General features: G+C 39.2%; 1 protein-coding gene across 1 annotated transcript in view; it reads right to left on the bottom strand.

The window, feature by feature from the left end:
• Axs (Abnormal X segregation) overlaps positions 1-7,873 on the bottom strand; it is a 110,113-nt gene extending 102,240 nt beyond the window's left edge. Inside the window, exon 1 of the mRNA XM_083139025.1 lies at positions 7,736-7,873. The gene's annotated coding sequence lies outside the window, so the exon portion shown is untranslated. The remainder of the gene's footprint in view (positions 1-7,735) is intronic.
• Positions 7,874-9,006: the final 1,133 nt, after the last annotated feature.

Here is a 9,006-nt window from a genome sequence, read left to right on the forward strand (position 1 = left end):
GCGTCTTCATCTAAATAACTAAGACGCTAAAGGGTTGCCTATTACCCATCCCCCAAGTCACGACATTGCGGGGTGGAGGAAGGGGGAGGGGAGTGACACTGCCTGCAAGCACAACCGTGGAAATTAAACGGATAACGACGGGCGAAACTGCGGTTGGAAACATGTAGACACAAGTGATGGAGCTTGTATACGTCCTTCGGAATAAGCATTGGAGCATGAGTGCGGACTTGGTGAAGGCTGATACTTTCTGACCACCACTTGCTTGGTGGGGGAACTTCATGTGAGCAAATACTGTCCGCAAACAGCGAATGGTGGTAACAACGAAACGCAACGCATATAACGAGACTTGTCAATGAACATTCATAATTGAATCAATCACGCGAACAACGTTGTTGTAATCAACAGTTTTGCCGACAGAGAGAACCGAGACATTAAATTGGAACACAAATATTTTTTTACTTCTAAAATACGAGGGCAGGTTGAAAAACTCGCGACCTACGCGGGTTCGAGCAAACCAGTACACAAACTAGCACCATCAATTAAATGCTCATAATTTATGAACCTACCACGCCAAATCATGTCCGGATAAAATAACTAAAACTTCTCTTTTTCAGGATCCAAATTGAGGATGTCAGCCCAGATTCCAGACACTAGTAAATTTGAACAGCATGTCTTCAAGTACCTCTTCCTCAAGGGGCTCTCGCCGAAGGAGATCCACAACGACCTGACCATGACATTGGGGGGACAAGGCACCTTCATATACCACTCTGAAGGAATGGGCAGGGAATTTCAAACGCGGGCAATTTGGACTGGAGGATGAGCATGGGTCAGGCCGACCAATTTCTGTGACCACACCCGATGATCGACGCCATCTACAGGATGATTCTTCACGATCGTCGAATTCCACTCCTGCGGATAGAGGAGGAACTGCACATGAGGAATGAACAGTTGTGGAATGTTATTCATGAGGACTTGGGCATGAGGAAGGTTGCAGCAAAAGTGGATTCTCAAAATTTTGAATGCCGATCAGAAGCGTGAACGAGTGGAGAAGTGCAAGGAAGTTTTGGCCCGTTTTCGAATAGATAGCCCAGTTTTATGCAATGAATGGACGAAACGTGGTTGTATTGCTACGATCCCATGCAAAAACAGCAGTCAGCAGAATGGCGCCACAGCGGTTCTCCACTCCAAAAGAAGGCCAGGGTACAGCTGTCCACTGCAAAAGTTCTGGACACGGAACTTCAAGGATTGTGAGTTCGTCCTACTGGCCGATTACCTCCAATGCACCTTTCTCGGACACGGCCTGTATCCTGATGCTTCAAAAGCAGTGGTACCAGTGGTATTTTTTGGATACTTTTAGCTTGGACTGCCCGTACTTGTGTGCGCGCGTTTGTGTGAATGTGTGATGATACGTAGGGCAACCATATCACGGATAACGTTACAGGGCCCACGCTTCCAGCTTTAGACATTATCTACTGTATATATATCAGCAAGCGCCATCTCTGTTAAATCGAATTTGGTTATGGGCTCGTTTCCATCAGTGTTGCAGATGAAGTTCGTCAATTTCACTAGGTGCAAACAACTTTTGTTGCGCACTTCCCGCTGGATACGAAGCTTTGTACTTTCCTAAACAATTCGCCAACATTTGAGAATGCTGAAGCGGGTGGTGGGGGAGAACGGCCACGCACACACACACAGGTAAGCCTCCCTGCTGCTGCCTATCAAGCATAAAACGGGCTTTCATGTCACCCTGCCGTATCACAATGGCAAAACATCAACAAAGCCCCATGGATCCATACGCGACAACAAACGTAGAGACGGGGAAAATTTTTCAATTCGTTTCGGTGACAAAAGGGTTCGCTGGTTCCGTTTCATAACAGAGGAAGAAGACGTGTAGACTCGCACGATGAAAGGCCGCCATTTTTCATCCAAAGATTGCCTGTTTTGTGAAACGTTGATCGGAGTCCGATTTAACGAGCTCGCTATTAACTTGCTGAATAAACGTTCTCTGTGTGGCGGAATTACTTTCTAGATGTATAGGAAAAAAAGCTGTGGAACCGTTAATTAACTAAAATCGAATTTTCGCGCATACATTGTCGGGCATGATAAGAATTGTTTTATTGAAACCAGCTTTTGTTGTGCAGATGCATGGACTATTTTTGTTGTCGCAGGAGCGTGAAGGTGACTGTTGTAGCTCCATTGTTATAGATTTCCTTTTAAAAATTAATATAAAGAATAACGCTGGCTGCACGGAAATATGGATAATAGCTAGAAACAGGAGTCATGTTTTTCTGAAATACCTGAACACACTACCGACTGATCCTCTAAATTCTAAAATAACACGATTTTAAAATTGTAGGCAAACATTACTCTAAAACGGAGAGGAAACGAAAGGAACGGAAAAAACAGTACATAAATAATCCTACAAACTATATTCATGAGAATGACCTAATACTGATAGAACTATTCAAGTACAGAAGTCTTAGACAAGTCATGTAAATCGTGTCCTTGGTGATGAACACTTGGGTGTGTAAAAGATCACTTCGACTCTAGTTCAGGGTCATCAAACGCCCTCTTTTTCCAGAAAACGAGGCTCTGGCTTCTGGACCTACAGCCAATGTAATCTTCTGTAGCCCTGTGCGTTGTCCTTATATGTGCTGAGTGCTACTTTACAGCTTCACTGTTCAACTAGGTAATGTAGCTTTAAGCATGCAATGTTAATTGGACATTATCCATTGTCTAGTGCTTCAAACTATACTTTTCTATCATTACGTATCGAGAGAGCCCCTCTTCTCACGTCTTCATATGGAAATTCCTTTGCCGGTGATGGGAATCGAGCCTACGACAGACCTCTGATATTTACTACAAATCTGTTACTCTAACTAATTACTCCACGACGCCTCCAAAATTCTGTACTAATTTTTGCTCCATTTATGCTACTATTTGTAGTTTTTGAGGAGAGGGGACCAAATTATGTGCTGGAATTCTATACTAGGATGCTATAAGGGCTGCTTCCTTGTTTTTCCTTAGTTTCCAATTGTATGTGATTCACTCCATGCATGCTCGGCTATTTTTTACCTATCTATTTCGCCTTTGCGTGTGTACTACTTGTGTTCACCTATCCTTTTCTGTAGAGGGAGTCCTGATTTTTCTATGTAAGTTTGCCCGCATTCATATGGTATGTTGTAAGTACATGCAGTTTTTGCTAGCTTGTATAGGATTCTCTGGTTTTGTGTTTGATAGTATACTTCTTAGTGTCTTGTTACTGCTGAATGATGTCCTGAGTTGGAATTCTGAACCAATTCTACTTATCTTTTCTGATAACCCAGGGATGTATGTTATTCATACTGTGCCTTTTGAGTCACCTGCCTGTCTGCTTGGCTGTAACTGGTGAATACCCATCAAGTTTCATTGTATCTGGGATGTGTTCATGTTCTTGTCTGAGTGTTGCGGAATTTGAGCTGATTCTTCTGGCCATCGAGCTTAGGCAGTGGGCTAGTGTGTTCCTTGTACTCTTGCAGTGTTTGATTTGTAGTGTAGTGTAAGTATCTCCCTCTTTGTTTTGGCTTTCGATAGACAACTGTTGATATTTGATTTTTGATTTGAATCAGAGAGGGCGTATAACAGGAAAAGGGACCATGGACGTACAAGAGAGAGACAACTACAGAGGATAGCGTGGAAGAAACACACACAGAGAGAGAGAGAGAGAGAGAGAAAGCGTTGAATGAACACATTTATTCCTATCCACTCTAAAATGCATCAATATATACCTTCCATCCACCAGTTCAAAATTTTCTGGACTTGTCTACGAGTAAATGGATGGTAATTCCTTTCGGCTGAACTTCAAAAGCAGGAGGATAACTTTTAAAAGATCCTTGAAGTAAATCTACAAATAATGTGGGTTGAATGTTTGTTTTGTCTAAAAAGAAACAAATTAAAGACTGGGGTCCAAGAAAAAATATATAATTCAAGGTCATTTCATAATCTCATTACTGTTGAAGAGTGGCAATTATACACAACCCTATATTTTGTGTTACATTAGTGTTCATTACATCTAATGAGGGAAACAATGTTAGAAAGAAGTTCAAGATAATCAGGTTGCAATTCCTGACAAAGAGTTAGTATTCCAAACTTCTTCCCAGAACAAGAAATAATCTTATCTATTGAACACCTGCACCGAAAGCCAAGATCTTGATTCAATTACAGACTTTTCCTTCAAGATCATTTTTCTTGCCTTCTCAGCGCTGTGAAACTTCCGCTGCGAAGAAACGCCAAAACTTTCCACGCTGAATCAGAACCCAAAGTTCGACAATTCACACAATCAGCAACTCTATGTGTGACTGCCATCGTTGCTTAGGCCAAAGAAAGGAGGTTCTACGTTGCAGAACTGTTCACAACCATGAGAAATTTAGCGTTGTTATCGAATCATTAAAACAAACTCTTAAAATGCCACAATTTAAGGTTCAGTCACGCATTTCAGGGCGGAATATCGTTCGAGTGACAGACATCTCTCGAGTCACGACGAATAACGGAAGTGAATGTGTTTGTCTACACATTTGCGTTACGTGATATGAGCTGGTCCGGACCTCGTTTGCCGGAAACATGTAAAGATAGTTCGTATTGACCCGGTTCTGACCTCGGAGCAGGTGGATCAGAACTTGAGTGCGTTTTAGGTTTTGAATTGTGACAAATATTTTCAGGTTTGACGTAGTGTGTACACACATTTAGTTATTAATTTATATAAAATAGATGTATTGCCAGTATCTGAAGACTAGGCACACAGTTATCCAAATCCAAATTTTGAATGAAAGCTGTAATGTTTCATGCATTTGTTTCCATCATTGTTATAAATACCAGGCTGAGAAATGTTCGAGAAAATGTTCCAGAAGAGTTTGCTTGTGCATCCAACACAGCAGAGACGTCTCGTGAACGCATGCGGTGCTTGCTGCGCATGTGTCAATTGTGGGAAAAAGGACAGCTTGCTCTGCGACGACATTCATGAGCATTTCTACATTCTAATTTCTTCATATAGGAGAAGTATTTATTTTACACGAGAGCGCTGAACTAATCTTATATTATATTTCTTGGATCTGAAGTGAAAGAAAGTAATAATTATTTTCCCACAATTGATGCATGCGTCACTTCAGATCCAAGAAATGTAATATAAGCTTAGTTAAGCGCTCGCGTGTAAAATAAGTACTTCTCCTATATGAAGAAATTAGAATGTAGAAATGCTCATGAATGTCGTCGCAGAGCAAGCTGTCCTTTTTCCCACAATTGACGCATGAACAGCATACACCGCATGCGTTCACGAGACGCCTCTGCAACACAGACGCGGAGGCCTCTCGGATGGCGTAGTGGTAACGTCGTCGCCTTCTAATCAAGGGGTCCCGGTGGAGGCACATGGCACAGTGGTTCGGATCCCACTTTAAACTGTAGGTCCAGTCCCGATTAGCCTTTCTGTGCATAAAGTGGACTTATAACAACAAATCAATCAACGCAGACGCAGCCAAGTAATAGAGTTTTGAGTTGATAAGTCCATTTTATGCACATATAGGCTAATCGGGACTGGACCCAGTTGCGTGCCTTTGGTCCAGTATTCCTAAAAAAAAGAACGTCAAAGGTAGGAAAAGATGGCAAAATCAGAGCTGTCGACCAGAAAAAGTGTACGTAACCCCAACCTTTCGAAAATCCTGGGCACGCCACTGACTGGACCTACAGTTTAACCACCATGTGCCTCCACCGGGTATCGACCCCGGGACTCCTTGATTACAAGGCGACGACATTACCACTAACCTTACGGCCAGTGCTGAAATGATCTTGAAATGTGCAACCCAACCTTCATTGTACTTTTTTTTTACTGGCTGACAATGCAATTAACAGTAAAAATAATCAAGAGGTAATTTAGCATATAGTAGTAATATAATTGGATATTCCGACAATTAAATATCTCCTAAGAGTACAATCTTTACCGTGAAGGAACACACCATAATTTTTCTAAGGATTTGGATAGATACACAGAAACCAGACGCTGAGAACAAAGGCATTCTTACAACAAACCTCACGTGTCTAACTTACTCAGGTAAGAATATAAGACCAGTAGTACTTTTTTCACACGGAAAATAAAAATGTGAGTACAAGTCAGGTTTGGTTGCTCTTAACTTTCTGTTTTTGTGACTTAGTACGGGGCTTGAGTTCCATGTGGATGTAGTATGTGTGTGTAGCCAAAACACCATTTTGTGTATGATGCAATGTCAGATCCATTGATTAGAAATGTTATTTCGGTCAAACGTATTTTAAGTTTATTTTACGTTGGCTTTCAACTTTTTTAGGTCAATCGAAACGATAACAGTTAGTGACTAAATAATACAATTAGAATAGATGAGAACAACATTAATGCTCTATAGGAAATTAAATCCTTGGCATTACAGCACCGCGATAAGTAATGCATGAACAATTGAATTCAATTCGATGCTAAACATGACTTGGTTCTTTCAGTATTCCTGATTTAGGTGTGAATTTTCCTGAAATCCTTGGGCGGACAATTTTTTTCTTTTTACTTAAGCATTGTTCTACAACTGCACACTGTTATTTATTGTTAATTTTGATTTCTAGAGTAATACTTAGGACAGCCGCAAGAACCAGACGCTTTCAAAATAATGATAATACCATTTAATAACCTTAACACACTGCAATGTATAATTCTCATTCAATTGTGTTAGAACCCTCTGCATATAAAGTACGAGTCAGAAATACAAACACTGTTCTCATTGTCGATAATCCATATCCGTTGTCAGTATTAAAGATACTGCAATAGTCAATCGCTTCTAATTATGCCACGTGGAAGTTTGAATACCAAAAACAAGTACACAAAATAGAAAAACCCGGGAGGAGGGTCATAGCTTGCTCTACGTGAGACTGAAAATGCTCATACTTTTTAACCGATATTGCTCGATATTAGATAATTTGAAAGTGTATTTTAACCTACAAAATAGTGATAAAACAATAAAAATAAACGAGCATCTTGTCCCTTGTCTGTTAATAGGATAAATATAATCCTAATTATCTTGATTAATTTTTGTGTAGTCAAAGTGCAAACGAAAATATGGCATATTAGATAACATTGACGAATGTAGCACCATTGTTCTTGCACTTAATAAAGTTTTGTCTACGGTACCATGTGTATTCTAAACGCGGAGCTATGATTACGTTTTAATAACCTCCATTCAATTTCGTAATCGACAGATGTAATTATTATGATCCAAGAATATCTTGAAACGTTACCTATTTCCGAACAAAGCAATTTTGCTGCAACGGATTTTTAGCAACTTTAGGAGCCATAATCAATACAATGCTAGTAAAATTACTGCACGCTTAGGTATGACAATGAAGTTAATGGATATATAAGATAACACTTTTTAAAATAGTTTAACATTCTCCCTTGTACGTATAAAACTACCATTCTGATGTGATATCAGTTGCTTTTTATTTTGTGCAATGGTAAACTCTTAGAGTATATTGGCAAAGTATTAAGCCGAATATTCCTTTCTCTTACTAGATTGAATTCAAAGTTGTCTTGTAGTTTTAGAATAACTATCGGTAAAATTATGTGAGTTATTTATATTTCATAAGCCAATATATGTTTAACTACTGGTGGCTAACTATAGCTATAGTATTCAAGATCGAAAAATTACGAAATAAATAGATACTGTGACAAAAGATATACAACTTAACTTACGTGAGGCAACATGGCGAAATTTCACCTAAATTCATTTTGGAGACACAATACAATTTTCTTTTAGTTCATGATAACACAGTGTTGTTTACAAGATAAGACTCAAGACACAGAAATGCAGTATCAGAACGGAAAAATGTCTATCCATTATTGGTCATCGTGAAATGTTTTTTTATTGAATCAAATGAAGTCTCTTGTGCGATAGCTACCAGGACAGTTGACAAATAAATTGATTTTCTGAGAGTTTCGTGTACAGTCAACGGTAAAGATAATAGTAGACATATTGTCCATCAATTTTCATTATTTTTCATTCTATACCCTGTGTTGTTATAAGCAGAGCTAGGAATTTTAGGTGCAAAAATTTGCCAATAAAGGTGCAAAAAAGGTGCCAATTTTTGTACAAAAAAGGTGCTAAAATAGGTGCTAATTTTCAGATGTAAAATTTATTGTTAGCAGTACATACATATATGATTCAACTTGTCTGGATAAACACATAAGAGTGTTGTCTGGTTTTAATAGAACTAAGCAAAGAAAATTCTCTGATACATTAGAAAGCGACATAAAGGAAAACATGCTTCTTCTTACTTGCTTAGAATTAGTCATCTAGAAAACTGTTAAAATAGATTACATTCAAAATTTCTGTTCTTCTGAGTGAGGCTACATCTGCAGTCACTAAGCAGATACTTGTAAGTTGAAAAAGAACATTCAACGTCAACAGACACAAGTGGTGCGTATTTTGTTTTCAACCGGTAATCCACATCCTTGTTGGTTGCGACTTCTTGAACATCAGGGTTTTTGGCTAAACTTTGTTCTAACTTCTCTTTCCAGACCCCTTGCAGCTCTCGTTGCACATCCATCAAAACAACCCACTGTGCTTCCTTTTCAGGACACTACTCCTCCAGTTTTGTGATTGCAGTAGTAAGGAAAGAGAAGCCATGTACAATATAGTGTTCATCTTGCAATTCCTGTTTAAGTGCAAGTTTTTTGGCTTTTTCTACAGCTGAGGAATCACTAGGCAAGGCATCTAAAAATTTCGATATTGTATGGAAATGATTGCAAATAAACACTGCAGCTTTTAACCATGTACCCCATCTAGTGAGGATGGGAGAGGGTGGTAGTGGAAGTTTCGTAATTTCTACGTACTTCTGTATTCTAGAAGGAGCCTTTTTCAGTATTTTCTTAATACTAGAAACAAATTCGTTCACATATGTATATTCATCTTTAAGAGCTTCACAAACTCGATGCAAAGCATGAACAATGCAGGTCACATGTTT

This window comes from Lepisma saccharinum, chromosome 17 (assembly GCF_977018435.1).
Source record: "Lepisma saccharinum chromosome 17, izLepSacc3.1, whole genome shotgun sequence".
Taxonomy (NCBI): Eukaryota; Metazoa; Arthropoda; class Insecta; order Zygentoma; family Lepismatidae; genus Lepisma; species Lepisma saccharinum.